We start from the raw sequence: 18146 nt of genomic DNA on the forward strand, positions 1-18146 counted from the left end.
ACAAAGAAAATCACGATTATTTTTAAAATATACAAATTTAGTCATGATTTGTTGCCATGGTAACTTGTTCAATGTCAAATTTTTTTCTGAATACCTTGTACCTTAGTCAAGTTTTTATTAATTCAAGAATATGTATGATGACTTTTAAATTTGCAGTGGCCAAAAAAGGGCCTTTATGCCCCTAATTCTTTCAAATATCATTAGTCACTAGTCAAAACTCATTATATCAGCAAACTGTTTTATTCACTAAAGAAAAATTGTGAAAGATTTTTCTTTTAAAAGCTTTCACTCATGTTAACACTTAAGAGAAAAGGAGGAATGTTCTGATCTGTTCTCTACTTCAGCATTAATATGTGTTGAAATCGTTTTGTATTATTTTTTTGTTCACAATATGTCTTATAAGGTTATTGTATTACTAAATCAAATATAACCATAATTAGATAAGCGATTTTTCACGAGACGCATCGATCAATTTCAAACATCAAATTATAATATTGAAGGCGACGTTTATAGTTCTCAAATGACAATTGTTTTGCTATTTTTTAGTTTTAAGTCTATTCTTATGAGTATCTAGCATCCAAAACCTGAACTTTGTCCCGATGAAATTTAAAGTATCACTTTTTAAATTTGTCATTGATCAGTAATTCCTGATAAATATAACATACACTTACTGTACAAGCAGATAATGAATTACTGGTAAGAAAGAAGAAATTACAAACGCACTGTCCTTGCATGGAACTCCTCTTAAAGTTCGAGAAATTCAGAAAATTAAATCAAAATGCCATTGTAAAAACTTATGCAAACGAGAAGAAATTCCTTATTTTTCTGACAACGAATATTTAGTTTTATACGAATGCTATATGCGTCTTTATGAGTATAACCATTTAATATATTTCAAATTTTGTACTGATAACCAACTTCTAAAAGACTGTAAAATTAGCATTATAAATTTATTCTAACGAAAAAATAAAGAAAAACTATTGGCTAAATACGATATAGATTTAAATGTATTGTCCTTCAGATACTAAACAATATTCATCATTATCTAGCTTCATTAACAAAAGGTTGCAATTGCGTATTGCAAGAAAACTTTTATTTATATCGTCAATTGAATATCACATACACATGATTTGTTCATTCGATTAATACTATGATGAAGACAATCATACTTTAAATAGTTCAAATGTAAAAGGGTTATGATTTAGTACGCCAAACGCACCTTTCGTCTACATAAGACTCATCAGTAACGCTAATATCAACATAATTATAAAGCCAAACAATTAAAAAATTGAAGAGCATTGAGAATCCCAAATTCCAATAGGTTGTGCCAAATACGGATAAGGTAATCTATGTCTGGGATAAGAAAATCCTTGGTTTTCGAAAAATTCAAAGTTTTGTAAACACATTTTTCAAAATGAAAACGGTTTTAAGTCTCAGTAAAGGTGATATTCAACAAACCAGTCTCAAATGGGAGTGTTTACAATAACCAAGGACAAAATAAAACTTACAAACTTGACACACACAATCTGAAAAGCGAAAAGAGAACCTACACGACAGTTAACATGGTCTTAATGAAAATAAATAAAATTTAAAAAAATTATGCAACCTGCGTTTTTTGTGATTTCACAATTATATTTCAACAATCCTTGGGATTCACTAGGTTGATTCCTCTGCTTGTAAGCTATCAGTTCCCGATGATATCCTCAGTTTAGTAGTTAGTATTGACATGATTTATAAGATCTTTCTATTATGTCCGTTTTGAAAATTTGAAATTATAATTAGACCAATCAAACTAATGTTTAATTAAACTAATGTCCCTCAGGCAGAGTTGACATTGGTTATATATCTTTATTCTGTCAAACCTTTGCAATTACAATGGTATACAGGCACTACGTACATGACATCAATAATACAGACATAAATACATGATTACACAGAGCAAAATATGTACACTATTTACAATTATACTGATAGTATTTAGCCAGGAGGACATTAAATGGGTGAAGTGTTTCAAGATCCTTTCGGGTCATACCTCTCTTCAGCGGTTTTGGTTCTTTTAAAACCGTAGCTTTCAAATATTCGGTTTGGCATCTTCCTGATGAATGCATGTCGAATGCATAAGATTTCGAAAGCGTTGTATTCATTTTCTTCTATTCGGAAAAATTATATTAAAATCATATAATAATATACGAACTCTAACTCAAACTTGTGAACACTTATCTTAAGTTGAGGAGGTCTTTCGTTCAGCTTAACAGTTTTATTAGTAATGATTTGTTTTACCTTTTACAAAACGAATCACAACCTTGTTCAAATTTGGTCTCACAACAGTCAAATTTTTTCTCCTTACTTACATCAATTCAACTATGCAAACATAGAACATTAAACAATAAATTGCAACAATATTAACAAGAGGCTGTCACATCGACAGCAAACCGGATTTATTAACATTTATTTGTGTCCTGGCAATATCACAAGAACCATTACTGATGAATGGTGAAAGTGAAAATCGTCAATATCAAATTTGACCTCCATTTTGTCATCAGTATCAACATATTGAAATTTGAAAAGCTTAGATTGAATGGTTCATGAGTAAATGCAACAACGTGAATGGAAACGCCATTTTACGATCTTTCAAGAACCATAACTCCTGAACGGTACAAGTCAAAATCGTCATTATTGAACTTGACCTCTATTTTGTCATCAGTAACAACAAATTAAAATTTCAAAAGCTTTGGTTCAATGGTTCATGAGAAAATGCACGGACACGACGGGAAACACCATTTTTCAATCTTTCAAGAACCATAACTCCTGAACGGTAAAAGTCAAAATCGTCATTATTGAACTTGACCTCCATTTTGTCATCAGTAACAGCATATTAAAATTTCGGAAGCTTTGGTAGAATAGTTCATGCATAATTGCACGGACACGACTGGAAACTCCATTTTTCAATCTTTCAAGAACCATAACTCCTGAACGGTAAAAGTCAAAATCGTCATTATTGAATTTGACCTCCATTCTGTCATCAGTAACAACATATTAAAATTTGGGAAGCTTTGGTAGAACAGTTCATGCGTAAATGCACGGACACGACTGGAAACTCCATTTTTCAATCTTTCAAGAACCATAACTCCTGAACGATAAAAGTCAAAATCGCCATTATTGAACTTGACCTTCGTATATTTGTCAGTAATAACATATTAAAATTTTAAAAGCTTTGGTTGAACGGTTCATGAGTTAATGCACGGACAACATTTGATTGCCGCCCGACAGCCCGACCGCCCGCCCGCCTGCCCGCCGTACACCCCCAAATCAATAACCGACATTTTTGTCACAAAAATCCGGTTAAAAATATAAGAGGAAGAAATACGCTGTCGCTACGAAGGACTGCATTTGTTCAGTACATGAAACGATTGCTGATAAGGTTTTCATCTTATCACTCGATGCAATCACCTGTTTGTGTTATATCTAAATGATTTACTCCATGAATTTAAACCACAATTTCAGTAAGAATGATCTATCATTGCTGTTGCCAATACAGGCAATTATGTCTGCTTGGAATGAAGATTTGTAATTTGTGTCATTTATTTTGAGATTTATATGACATAATTTGAAAGGTTGCTGTTCATTGATTAAGTTTATCCTGCTCATAGTAAACCATAACTGTTTCAAATACACTTTTTAGTGCTTTTAATTGTTTGCTTGAATCTCTCTTTCACCGCTAACATCTGCTATATAATGGTCCGAAGGAATAAGAATCTTTATCTGTATATAGGAGTTGTAATCGGTCACTTGAAAAAGCTTTGAGTCAATGAACTTTTTGACACATTGAAAGGTGCGTCAAATCATCTTCAACTCATTGAAGATATTTACTCACGTGCATCTGTCCATATTAATGGGAAATACATATAGGCACATATTGATTTCATGACATGTCAGGACATACAATGTATTTTTGTATTTTATATTTGCTTTCAATCATCATGCTATGTGCATATTCTTTCGAAAATTTACAACAAAAAATAAAAGGAAACAATTTATGTATTCATTAAGAAATCATGAATTTAGCCCCACGTCAAATCTCATAAGGTTTGGGTTATTATTGAGAATTCATTGCTCGTGTTCTTCCTAACAGGAAGTGCCTTACCGTGACAAAAGCCCTTCAATACCATGGGAATATTCCCAATCACTACTATTGTTTACGGTAAATGTCCTTTGTTAAAAGCTTTTATTTTATTTAACGAAGATCAAATTTTAAACAGTCTGGTACTATAGACAAATAAATCATAACACAGACCACGTGAAAATTGTAAGGATACAGACATCAAAGGGTCTGATCGCTCTCTTGACTTTCCTTAAATGGATTAGAAAAGTAAACCTCGACGCATCTGATTGATGATAAACCTCTTGTTTTACTATCAATATTTTCTATCCGATATTCTATCGTGATCTTCATCGGGATTTAAACAAATCGTATCTCATAAAGGTTAATTAGCGTTAATTGCTTGTCAATAAAAACAGATATTACGCCCTCCTCGCAATATTTGTTGTTGGCGTATAGATTTTTTGGCATTTATAAGCGACAACGGGCATTTGCTGCAACCACTTTGTATAGCTACAGAACAGAGCCGAAAAGGTAGAGTTTACTATTTTAATTTAAAGTTTAATTATTTTTTTTTATAAATGAAAGAGTTGTTTTATAATATTGACATCTATAATTATAAATGTTTCGTCTAAATTGTTTAGTACCGATACCAAAAACATCAAAATGGGCTTGACAAATACGTAACAAAAACACTTGGATTCCCCTGCACAGAAGAATTGCATTCGTTTAATGTTTATTATATGACAACATTTATAATTCTTTGAATGACCGAATAATATTAAATTAAAAATTCTTCTCTTTCATACTTATCATAATAGATCAACAAAATATGAAGCTACATTTATTCATATTATTCGAAAAGGTCTCTTAGTGTATAGAAAATTCAGTCAATTAGTTTTTTCCCATGCTGAGTTGTTTTCCAAGCTGGTTTTTTTTTTTTTTTTTTTTTTTTTTTTTTTTTTTATAAAGAATCAACTACTGTAGCTGAACGCAATGTATGCGCATTTTCCCCAATTGTGAAAAACTATTTCCGTATTGAATATTACAATTGACAATTATAAATTCCATCTTTTTTTATAGGTTTCTTTTGTCAATGTTAAACAACTAACTTACTTAATTTGTTGAACACAAATGGTGTATGCAATAAAATCTAAATCCTATAGATTTGATCAGCACATTGTTTAGAATAATAAAAAAAAAAAAGGGCAACTACAAAAAGAATTTTAATAAGTATTTTATCATTTATAGACGGCGCAAAAAAATAAGCACTTTTAACAAATCCTGGAATTTATTTCTAAAAGTGAAAATGTTTTGGTATGTCGATTTACTTACATGTTAAATAAGATCCGACAAAAAGCGGAAAACTGGTTAATCATGTTTTAAATTGTTCTAAACGCAGGAGCAATTTAAATCATAATGTTTTTCAGGGTAACTATGATATCTTGTGCGTAAGGGACTTTTGTTTGGGGAATTTCATTTTTCTCTGTTAAGAGAGAAATTGTTAGACATTATGATTATCTCTTTATTACTTGCTTTTAAACCTGTACCAAGTCAGGAGTACGACAGTTGTTATCTATCCGTTTGGTGTGTTTGTGCTTTTGATTATACAGTTAAATTACGTACTTTTCGTTAAGAATTTTCCTACGAGTTCGTTTTTATTTGTTATTTTACTTATTATGAGCTTTTTTCCAGTACCAACAGACTCATACATTTTTTGTCTGGTTTTTATATATACGCAGTCCTCTCGAATATATAAGCATTTTTATGACTGGTTTTAAAAAGCAGTAAATTTACCGCTGACTATAAAAAAACAACAAAATTCAAACGATTAAATTGTATGTTTAGGTTTTAATAGTTTTGGCATTGTTTTCTTGTCATTAAATAAAGGCTACAGTCGTTTACTGCTGTTCAATAGTCACAAATTGATTTAATTGATATAAATCAGGGTCACAAACCAAAACGGAGGGGAAAACATCATCTATAGAAGGAAAAAACGGAACAACAGAAACACTTAAGAGACAACATCTGCAATGCACAATAGTATAAAGAGTTTCTGTTGTTGTTGCCGTTTGTAGTTTTTCATTGCATTTGAACATATAATTATTTTTAAGACGAGCGATCGTTGTGCAGAAGTAAACGAATAGCGAAATAACGTGCTTTTTGTTAGATGATTATACCCCAAAAAATGATATTAAAGGTCATTCAACTACTATATACTTGAAGGAGATAGTATCAGGACATATTTCCGTCTTTTTAAGCATTAAGGATAGTAAATAACTGTGAACAAACCTTTAGCTGAATTAATAGCCATCCCAAATAGCCAACATAAGATATAAATCCAGAGTCACTTGTCTTTGATAAATCGTTTTTGAATTACATGTGATGGTGTACTACAGACAAAACTACTTTTACCTATAACAGATTGCTGTCTTGTTGCTTCCTATGCAGTATGTGCTTATTTTCATTAATGAACAATGGGAAATTTCTATAGATTAAAAAAGTTCAAACGGTCTTAAATGTAAACTTTTCATAACTTAGTACCAATAAAGGCAACAGTTGTATATCGCATTTCAATAGTCATTAACCGATTAAGCAAAAACAAATCCGTGTCAAACCAAAACCGACGGAACACATTAACTATAAGTGGAAAACAACGGAACAACATAAACACAGAACTACTAATAAATAAACGTCTAAATACATAGAAATGGACTAAATGATCACAACTGCTATATTCCTGACTTGGTTCGTGTCATTTTAAGATAAAGGGTTGGTTTAACTTGGTTTTATGGCTTTCAAAATCTCCCGCTTAATTATCTCACTGTATGTGTCTTTGACATTCTTTTTTTAGGTGGTTAATATCCCATTCTTAAACTTTTCATAGATACCACGATGAAATTTTGTATTTACGCCAGACGCGCGTTTCGTCTATTAAAGACTCATCATTGACGCTCGAATCCAAAAAATTTTTAAAAAAAGTCCAAATAAAGTAAAAGTTGAAGAGCATTGAGGACCAAAATTCCTAAAAGTTTTGCTAAATACAGCTTAGGTAATCTTTTCCTGAGGTAGGAAAGCCTTAGTATTTAAAAAATTCAAAAGTTTTGTAAACAGTTAATTTATAAATATGACCATATCAATGATAATTCATGTCAGTACAAAAGTGCTCACTACAGGCTGGTGATACCATCTGGGAATTTAAACTCCACCAGCAGTATGCCATATCTATTTTTTTTTTTATTTTGGAAGTTTCAAGTTTCCGTTTAAAAAATATTTAAATTAAAAAAAATAAGTTTCCATTGAGGGCAATTTGAAAAAAGGACGAAACACGAAGGATATCAGAAGAATATCAGACATTGATAACACATGTCTTTCTAAATTTAAACTTATTTTAAAAACTTTATAACTGGCAAATCAAAAATTTAATGATTTTAAAAATTAGCAGGCAAAAGCAATAAAAATTGATGAAACCTGTCAACTATTCTTCTATCATCTTTTCTCTATCAACATGGCCAGTTTTTCGTTCGTATACGTGGTTATGTCCTTTAAACGGCATGATATGATCGTTATGTGTAAGGTTTCTCAGTTATTTTAACAATTATATAACATCAATTCAAGTTGAGCGAACCTAGTTCTTAAAGCTCAAACGAAGATTTTAATTAAATTCACAAGAAAAATGTTTCTATTTTCAAATTTTGAAAAAAATATCAAGAGCTTTCAAGCACTTCAAAATCTGAAGCCAATTAAAATATCCAATTATCGTACATTCTTCAATTAAAGCTATAGTATTTTAAAAGTTAAATTTAAATATGCAGGTTTGCATGTAATGTAAACTCCTCATCAAACATTTAAAGAATGCAGTTTGAGAATAGCTTAGTAGTGTTTTGTTTGTATAAAGATATGAACATACTGTCTTTTGAGTAGAACAAAAACTACAAATCTTGAATTGTTTTTAATGTCACTTTGTTTAGGGACTTTTCGTTTTTAATTTTCCTCAGAGTTCAGTATTTTTATGATTTTACTTTTTGACATATATTGGCAGTACATTAGCTGTTATTTTACTCCTTTATGTACAGTGTATGTTAGTTAGGAATACTAAAAACAAATCAATAGATTGGTTAAAATTCACCTCCTCAACATGTTTAATATAGTTAAAAATTAAGACTTTTTGTTCGAACTAAATTTTTTTAACATTAACCAAAATATTCTTACTTTTAAAAACAACTTTGATTCTAATAACATTCCTTTAACAATTTATTAATAACAATTGACATTTGTCAAGACATTTTTTGTTTTGTTTATTGACAACATATGTGTACCAATTTGTGGCATGTGTTAGCAGATTGCTGGAATACATATGGGAATCAACTTTGTCATGCTTCTGAACCATATTGTATAGAAAGAACTTTAAAGCAGAAAGTGGGGTTATCTTTTATATTCATATTCCATTGTGGTACAGTTCATGTTGTTTAATCTTTATTTTTCTGGATAGTTTTTTTTTTTGTGTGCACTATTGTTAGGCTCTTTTTTTCATGATATTATCTGGCTTTCCGTTATAAATGTGATTGATTTTGATCTTGGTATATTTTTACTTTTTATTAGAAACATTTCTAAACTAAAGTCCGTTTTAGTTATGTGAATCTACAAACATGAATTATGAAATAGTCATTTTGTTCAAAGCACGGGCTTGACTTATCTTCCAACTATTGTTTCCTCTTTTCAGTATACGAACTCGGACAATAATATTCACGGAACCGATTTTTCGGTACCAGATGGGTATTTCGACAACAAGTGTCTCTTCATTGGTTTATTTAATCTTCCAAAACTTATTTAAAGAAATTATATTTGATCGAAAGCAGGACAAGGAATCAGAGCTTTGCATGAGGCAGATTATTTCTTCAATTATGAAATCCAAAATCTAATAATACAAAATCGGTATTTTCTTGCCAGTACCGAAGTTCTACCTTATAGGCTGGTAAAATCCTTAAGTGTCAGATTTCTTGTCAATATTCTTAAAAGTTTATTGATAGCGTTTGAGTTTAGTTATGTCATTTTTTATGGACTTCCGTTTTAATTTGTCTTGGATTTCAGTATTTTTGTTTTACTCTTTGAGTAAATATGCAATTCATGACCCAACCTAAACAATAGGGCCACTACAGTCATTCAATGGTCACTAAAGTAAACAGTATCTATTTAAATTGTTATATGTTTTATTGTAGCTATAAACTCACTTATCAATGACTTTGACTTGTATCCCGTATTGTCTTAAAAAAGTATTCATTGAAACGAAACGGAAACAAAAAACGTTGTGTCACGCTAGCACTAATCAAACGGCAAAATTATATGAAAAGAAAGAAAATTAATAAGGAAACGTCATCCGTTGATCTTGGAATTCAAACTACTAAGCAATATAATACAAATATTTATTATTTTAATGTGTGAATACCTTGTGATATATATCCTGCATCAGATAACACAAGGCTGTCGTCGTGACAGGACTAACAGCCTCTAATGACATATTTGGATTTTCCTGTACTACTTAGTCTTGAATCCAGCCAAACATAATATACGAAAATTTGAGGCAGTAAACATTTGTTATCCCCCGAGCTTGATCCGAATCAATGTGTTTGTGGTATTGTGGTAACAGCGCCTCTACTGTGACCTTGTTGTTGCCATGTTGTCAATGAAGGGTTCGAATGCCGCTGTGATAATGCACGAAATATTTAGTACCTTATATTTACAAATCTAAAATTGTTGGATTGTATCTGACCGAAAATTTATGGTAAAAATAATGAATGAGTTTTTGTGTAGAACCTAGGAAAATAAAGCAAACTTGATAATTAGGCCGTTAGTTTTCTCGTTTGAATTGTTTTACATTGTCATTTCGGGGCCTTTTATAGCTGACTATGCGGTATGGGTTTTGCTCATAGTTGAAGGCCATACGGTGACCCATAGTTGTTAAGTTCTGTGTTATTTTGGTCTTTTGTGGAGAGTTGTCTCATTGACAATCATACCACATCTTCTTTTTTTATATTGAAAATACTATGAATTGCTAACGTAAAAACAAAATCTAAATTTAACTTTGAAATGTCATTATATGCACATATTAGAATGCAAACGTATGTCCACACCGTATAAAAAGCAACTGTAGTGTAAGATTTTTTTGTTTAAGATAATTTGTTGTTTGTCGAATGTTGCCGATTTTTTCTTCAAATGCTTATGCAAGAAACTACTGCAACAAATCGTTCATTCGTCAACTTATAGAATGGTGGTATATTATGAAGTTATAGCAATGTCTAAATTTTGAACTATTATATGAACAATTTATTCATTTTAGCTACATGGTATTATTTGCATCAATTTGCAGAAACTTCAATCACTTAAACGCTTAGTTGATCAGTATTTATGACATTGTGTTCGTCTTAATTTTAACCGTAACATCTCAAATGTCAAGGAAATTATCAATTATAATTGAAAATTACGATTTGAAACGTGTGATGTTTGAAGGTGTTTACTTTCTTGAAGACATAGCTATATGTTATTTCACATACACACCAAACTTGATCCACTGTTACCATGAGCAAGTCGTCTTTCAAGCTTTAACGGTTGTAAACTGAAAGGGGGAAAAATTCTGGAAAAACAAAAAATTCTTAATCAACTCCCATAAGAATGTCATAAAAGAAAAATTAGCAATTTTCGTGTCTAATGCTTTATAGAGAGTATTAGCTTCTGTTTCATTCTAATAACTATTTTGCATATATGTATTTTTGTATTCCCTTTTATTTTTTTACGTCTGTTCTAGTTTGTCTTTAGTTTTTGTAGGTTTTTTTTTTAACTAGTATATCGTTTCGTAGTCTTCTAGATATATACCTTGCCAGAGATTGTCTTTTTTCATATTTGTTTCTTTACTGTCATATCATTATGTCTTTCAATTATAGAATTTGGTGTAGATGACAGATTTGATTTTTTTTAAACCAAGTGACCACCTGTCGGAAAATGGTTTCAAAAATATTTTAATAGCTTCAAAAATAAAGCAAAATAACGCAAACGTATGACTGACCATCTGAAAAAGTAAAGTATATTATGAAATATGAATTATTTTGTAAATTACAATAAACTGCTTTATCTAAATATTTCAGATTAAACCGATAGGAAAATCAAATAATTTTCGCTAAGATAAAGACAAAAGTACTGATAAAAAGTCGCCAAGCACAGCTATAAACGTTCAACACATTTTAAATTGCTTTCCGGAAATACAATATTACCAAATGCTGACGAAAATAACGTGTTCTCCTTCTCTCTGTCCATTAGATTCACTTCATCAGAAAAATATAATTAAGAAGACAACAATATAGTCAAATGAATGTTATATGTTTTCAAACTTCAGTTGAAATCAGTGTTTAGTTTCTTAATTTTAGTTTTCTGCTTATTCCATAATGATGTTAATATAACTGCATATTTTTATGTTCAAACCAAAATTGCTGTCATCTTAAAGTAACAAGTATTGAATTTATTTGAATTGTCGATGATTTGAATTTAAGGTATTGTTCTGTTTGGGTAATATAATTGAAAATCAAATGTTTTCACTATCGCTTTATTTTCCTCTTCAAAATAATAATAAAATTTTGACAGCCGTTAAAAGTCAAAGTAATTATTAAATGTTAAATTAAATGTTAAATTGATGCAATGTACGATCAAATGTTGGAATGCTGGACAAATGTGTTCCTCTCTGTTTTGTGCATGATTATTCATATGAGAACAAATATCATATAATGAACACGACTTTGGTCTTAAATGCACGAGTGAGGTTTAATATAATATGCGTCGGTTGTCGACTTTTCTTACATCTCCTACCTTTAATAACACCTGAAGAATAACGACAACATTTTGCTACAATTAAAGGTATGTTAATTTTTTTAAGGACAAGCTAGGCTAAGGTATTGTATGGATGAAGAAAAAAATGACGATCATTTTATATAAACGAAAGACAAGATAGACACTAATGTTCTTTATTAGTTAAATGTAACTTTGGAAGCAATGGATTCATGTAGATTACAACATAGTAAATAAACGTATTTACTGATAAATTGCGTCCGTGACAGATCTTTGGTGTGATTGAGCGGAATTAAGGTACAGACAGTCAAAAAATCAACCAGTATTGTTTATAATGTAGTTATGTCGTTGGCATTTTTTTTTCAATTCAAAACTTCCATATCTCATTTAATAGTATGTCAACTAACATTCGAATGTGAACTTTTCGGTCTGTTAGTAATGATGCTTACAACATATATATATATATATATTTACAAACTGATCCGCACCTAGATAGATTGAATGTTGATTGTTGCTATTTTTAGACACTATATATATATATATTGACTGATATAAGAAAGAATTTCAAGTGTCAGATTCTTCTCATATCCAGTAAGTAAGAAAAAGACTAATTTTTACAATACGACCGTGCAAGTCGATAGAAAGCAAACGTACCATCTCATCGGAGTCGTCTTTAATCTAGATAACAAATAGGATAATCGATTACGAGAATAAATTGTGGAAAATTCATTCTTTTTATTTCCATAATTTTATCTTTATGTCACAACATCATCTAAATATGATGGCTTGAAAATGCTATATCCTGTATTGATAAGTATTTACGAGCGATGTATCTGTAAGTTTATATCATGGTTTTGTGATTTATTCAGATTTGTTATCTAATATGGATACCAGACAACAAAATATGCATTTTTGTACATCATTTATATTTTATTTCGTTCATTTCCATACAAACGATATGCTACATTGCGTCTGGATATACTTAGGAATAAAGTCATTCTCGAATTAAAAATGTCAAAACGTTCGTAGTTTATTATAAGACAAAAAAAAATGAAAGAATATTTTCTAATTGAATTGAAGATTGGAAGTCTTTTCGAGGTAGTTAATCATGTTTCAGATATTCATAGATGCAGTATATAATTAAGCTTTATCCATGAAAGCAAAAAAACATGTTTCTATATGAAAAACGAAAGAGTATGTCAAAAGTCTACCAAAAACTATAAGTCGAAGAAAAATCTAGTACACCATAGCCAAAAAACAAAAACGATAAATGTCCACAACAAACTATCGGGTTTGACATTTTATAAAGGACTTTTCGTTTTGAATTTCCCTTGGAGTTAGTTTTGTATATTTATTATATTACTTTTTGAAGAAATATTTTCGGCAGCGCATTTTGGCATTGATGAAGACTATTTTGAAATCTTCATAGATTTTTTCCTTTTCTATATGTTATTACGAAGGTTTTACATGTTTATAATACAGGGGACATATTAGCATCCGATTTGGTTGAAATATCTTTTAGCATTGTTGTGATTGCCTTGAACAATGAAATGTTTCAGTTCATAGCCATACCAAGAATAGCAAACACTACACCATAGGAGAAAACAATTGAATATAAACCCTATAATTAATTAGAATAACTGTCATGTTAAGGAGGTTTATTGGAACTGTTCAAAATCTCATTAATAACGATCACTCACTCAAAAGAAGACGATTGATGATCCTGTGTATATACACAAGTGAACAATTTTCAATACACGGGCAGCCGGGTTCCCTGGTATTCGGTTGAGTAGTTTTCTATGTATTGTTTGTGGACTGCTCTTCTTTCGTCGTTTTGCATTGTGTTTTGTCATTGTTTTTATTGTTTTTTCTTCTACTTCGACTAATGAGTTTTGCATCTCTTTTTTTCAATCTTTTTTTTCTTCAAATCAGATTTCTCATAATAATCCTCATACCAAAACTTATAAATGGCTAGTACTTTCCTACGTTTACTGTTGGTTTTTTTCTCTCATGATGGTGATATTTTGGTAACTCCTCCCTATTGGATATGCATTTCGCAGTTAGTTAGATATGTACGTGTTTGGAATAAAGTAGCAGGTTTTAAATACCATAATATTTTCATTTCTTAGTCAATAATTTTTAGAATAAGGATTAAGATATTATAAATTGGGAAGACTTTTCATAATGTTATCACAAATGTAGAGAGTTTTTCGAGCTTGTTTTCCGTGAATGTGAAACTCCTTAATGCGGTATCATTATTTTCATTGTTCCTGTGGTTTTGTCGTCTATAATACCAATATAATAGAATATTATGATGTATAGTGTACGTACTTCTAATTACAATTTAACATGCTGCTCTTCGATATTAAAGAGGGTATGGATTGGTACTTGAAAATGATCTTAACCTACCACATATTAACCTGCCTGTATCATATCAGGAACCTTATCTTAATTTATAACTAAGAGACAGACGAATCTTAGATAGTTTCCAATAAGTTTAATCTTGACTCAGTGCCATAAATATTTTTTTTTACATCTTACTGGTCTTACCTGGTGCCATATGTGTCCTCAGCATATGGTATAACACCATGTCTATTGTTGAATACAATGAATTGAGGGTTGTTTTGTTCTATTGCTGTCTTCTGTGTATATGTCAAACTTCTTAAAGTTAAATTGAGAATTGAAATGGAGAATGTGTCAAAAAGACAATAAAACGACCAAAGAACCGAAAACAGCCGAAGGCCACCAATAGATCTTCGACACAGCGAGAAAATCTCGCACTCGGAGGCGGGCTTCGGCTGGTCCCTTAACAAAAACATGTACTAGTTCAATGAAAATGGACGTCATTATAGCATAAGCATGATAACAATAATTTATTCATTTGTATTCTTAATTTTCAGATGAACGCTAAAGTATCATGCCTTGTATTGGTAGCAGTGGTCATATTATGCTGTATATATAATGTAGAATGTATGACGAGATCAACCAGTCGATTAATAGGTCAGCAACCTCTGTTGTTTGGAAGAAGAGGAATGAATCCAAATATGAACAGTTTATTTTTCGGAAAGAGGTCTTATGAAGCACCATCATTTGAAGATGTCAAAGACACATGCGTTTCTATTTACAACAGCTGCCAAAAATATATTCAATCCAGAATTATGGAAATGAGTGATAGTGGAGAAAAGTAAACATCGGTAAGTTAACAAAAATAGGATAGGAAATGTAAGGTGGTGATAAGGATAAGGATAAGGACATACAAAAGCGACAACACTGTAACGTAAATAAGAATAATATCACAATATAGATAACAGCTTAAAAATACTTCAAAGAAAACCTAAGAAAAAAAGTTACACGTACCGCACAAACTGAAGACACAACACCCGGTCTTCTAGACAACCAATTTTGATACTCTTGACAAAAGAAATGTCAGTGATAAGTCACAAATGGAGAATGGATGATGGGAATGTGGTTACAAAATTTAAATTCTATTTGAAATCCTATTTGTTTCCCCAAATCATGGTGGTGTCCGTAAATTTGTCCCATGCGAATCCTTCATCTGTTGCTTTTCTATCATCAATAACATGCTATCAAGGTCATCTCTTTACAAAAGTCCAGATCTGTAACATCCTATCATACTGCATGTACAGGTGCGTCTTGAATGTTGCTTAACGTTGAAAAGCTCTCAATGGAACGGTATCTCTATTAATAAGCTAACTGTTTTTTACATTTCATCTATGTTCGTCTTCCGGAATGAAATTGCATTTTTCAAAATACATTCTATATAAACTTCGGTTAATAGGTCATTTGCATTATAAAGCAAAATCGGTTGTAACAGTCACAGACGGTATATGTTATTCAGTGTATCCAAAGCTAAAAAAGAATTTTTAAGTAGCTGACGTAACCGTGTATAACACAAGCTGGTACTACAAGCGGTAGCGGAAATAGGCACTTCCCAGCATATCCCCTAACGCAATATTCCTTACGGTAATCGTGACTAGCTGCGTGTGAACATATCTTCAGTTTTATCGAAATATAGCGTGTACATCAGCATTTCTTAACTGGTTCTATTTTAAAAAGGAAAACATGATCTATTTATCATTTGGAGTTTGAACTAGCTTTTAGTTTTTACCAAGTCAGGAATATGGCCATTGTTATATTATAGTTCGTTTCTGTGTGTGCTACATTTTACCGTTGCGTCGTTTGTTTTCTCTTATTTTTGAGTGTAAATTCACATTGCGATAAGACGTGTCACGGTACTTGTCTATCCCAAATTCATGTATTTGGTTTTGATGTTATATATGTTATTCTCGTGGGATTTTGTCTGATGCTTGGTCCGTTTCTGTGTGTGTTACATTGTAGTATTGTGTCGTTGTTCTCCTCTTATGTTTGGTGCGTTTCCCTCAGTTTTAGTTTGTTACCCCGATTTTGTTTTTTGTCCATGGATTTATGAGTTTGAACAGTGGTATACTACTGTTGCCTTTATTAGTCACTGTAAGTGTTTTAGGTTGGTACTTCATGTTTCTTGTTCTTATATTAGATTATGTCTATGTCTTTCGAGTCTATCGTCAATAACTCTACAGTTTGACATCAATCGGTCACGTTGGTAAGAGAAGTTTTGTGCTTTCGGTCATGTTAATCCTAGCCACATACTTATATATAAGAAGATGTGGTAAGAGTGCCAATGAGACAATTGTCTAATCCAAGTCACAATTTGGGAAAGGAAACCATTATAGGGCAAAGTACGGTCTTTAACATGGAGCATTGGCTCACACCAAACAACAAGCTATAAAGGGCCCAAAAAATTACAATTTGTTTGTCGCTAGAGGTCTGTTATTAAGTGTTTTGAAATACTTTATTTTATTTTCGTTCATTGTAACTGGCTTGGATAAGCCTTAGCTCTCTAGTTTTATATTGAGCTTGTGGAATTCTGATTTGTACGCACTTTTGATAAGCATTAATCAGAATCCAAATAAGTAGATATTTGAATTCTAGATCCAACTGAATTCCAATTTGAACTGTTACATACACAAAAGATTTCAAACCATAAAATGAAAATAGAAACTTGTGGCATATTGTTAAAAAGAACAAAAAACTTTCAGTTTCATGAAGTACGCAACAAAAATGTAATCAATATCTTACCAAAACTTTGTCAACTTGTATTTAACTGCAGCAAATATAATAAAACATTTTGATTTTATTTTACAGGTTGCAGCATTAATATATTACAAAGATCTGCTGGATAGAACTTTATAGTATTGTAATATATTTTGTAAATAAAAGTAAACTGTTTAAATACTATGTATTTGGTAACAATGATCAAGTCAATAAAACATACACACAACACACATGCATTCGGAAACTTACCATCATATTATGAAAATGGAAATTGGGTAAACACCTGAGTCTTGCTTGGTAAAATACAGCAAAAAGAAAATTTGAAATTGGTTTTCTACTTCTGTGGATAACATAATGAAAATAGAAACCACATTGATACTTCCACGGAAATACATCGATGTTGAAGTCTTGATCAATGTAAATTTATATAAACAAATATTTAAAGCTAGCTAAACTTCTCACTTGTATGAAAGTCGCATTAATTCCATTATATTGACAATGAGATGTGAACAAAACAAACAGACACAATAGGTAAAATGTCAAAAATTGGGGTACACCAGTCAACATTGTGTTATATTCTTAATCAATATTAAAACGAAGAATTAACAGAGAAACACAAAAAGGTATTTAGACAAAGCACATTAGTAAAAATAAAAGACAAGACTACAAGGATTTACCATTGCAGACTAACACAATAACGGGATGTACAAGTACAGAGCCACGTCATATGTAACAAAGAAACTCAAAAAGGCATATACACTATGTACATTAGTAAAAATGAAATACAAGAATACAAATATTTACCATATCAGGTGGTGGCCAATTTCTTTTCATTAAGATTTTTTTTTTTTAACAATATAAAAATCAACAAAAAACGTAAATACAATATCACAATTATACTAAATCCAATCACGTAGATAAATGTAATCAAGGAACAGAAACATAACCAGAGAATACATCGAAAGACAACCGAAGGGTCTTCAATGAAAGGGGAATCCAGTAGGTCAGCAAAATTGGTGCAATATAAACCCCAAAAACTATAAAAGAGTCAGTCTGACTGACAGATACCAGAGATTGGGATTTTGTAAAGTAAAACACC

The sequence above is a fragment of the Mytilus edulis genome, chromosome 2 (assembly GCF_963676685.1).
Source record: "Mytilus edulis chromosome 2, xbMytEdul2.2, whole genome shotgun sequence".
Classification (NCBI taxonomy): Eukaryota; Metazoa; Mollusca; class Bivalvia; order Mytilida; family Mytilidae; genus Mytilus; species Mytilus edulis.